Here is a 952-nt window from a genome sequence, read left to right on the forward strand (position 1 = left end):
GCTAGCTGTCTAGAGGAGCAAGACAGCTATGAACAAAGCGGGGACAGGAGACTTTATAGGATCTTTCAGAGAGGGTGATCGATCGCTGGCTGGAACAGCTAAGGGAGAGCTAATCTTAGCAGGGCTACCTGGTCTGTGGGGGACATTTAATGTTAACAAAGGAGAGTTTCGCCCAGGTCAAAGTCAGGTGGACCTGTTCTGCGGTTTTGGGTTTGGCTCTGCGTGGGGTCAAGGGGGAGAGAGTTTGGGGGCAGGGTGTCTGAGAGACTTTGAGTCCTGATCTATCAGTGAGGAAGCACAACAGTAATACCATCAAACTGAAAGCTAAGACTTTCCCAGGTCATTGTGGTCTCCGCATGTCCCTGAGGAAACAAGCTGCAAAGAGAGTCACAGTGTTGTCAGGGGTGTCTGGCCCAGAATATCAAGGGTAACTTGGATTGCTACTCCACAATGGAGGAAAGGAAGAATATACATGGAGTGCAGGCGATCCCTTCAGGGAGCCTCTTAGTATCACCATGCCCTGTTATTAAAATCAGTGGGAAACCATAGCAACCTAATATAGGCACAGTGACAAATGGCCCAGAGCCTTGAACTGAAAGTATGGGTTACGCCACCAGAGAAAGAACCAAGACCTGCCGAGGTGCTTGCTGAAGGCCAGAGGAATACGGAATGGGGAGTGGAAGGAGATAGCTAGTTCTTTTTTTTTTTTTTTTTTTGGTGGAACCGGGGATTGAACTCAGGCCCTTACGCTTGCCAGGCAAGTGCTTATTCCACTGAGCCATCTCCCTGGCCCCAAAGATAGCTAGTTCTAAATACCAGCTATGACCCTGTGACCAGCTATAGAAAAGAGGATTGAAATTGTACTATTTCTCCCCTAATGTGATTCTTTTTTTATTATTTTTTTTAATTTTATTTATTTATTTATGTGTGTGTGTGTGTGTGTGTGTGTGTG

Source organism: Octodon degus, unplaced genomic scaffold (genome assembly GCF_000260255.1).
Source record: "Octodon degus isolate 3935 unplaced genomic scaffold, OctDeg1.0 scaffold00112, whole genome shotgun sequence".
Lineage (NCBI taxonomy): Eukaryota > Metazoa > Chordata > Mammalia > Rodentia > Octodontidae > Octodon > Octodon degus.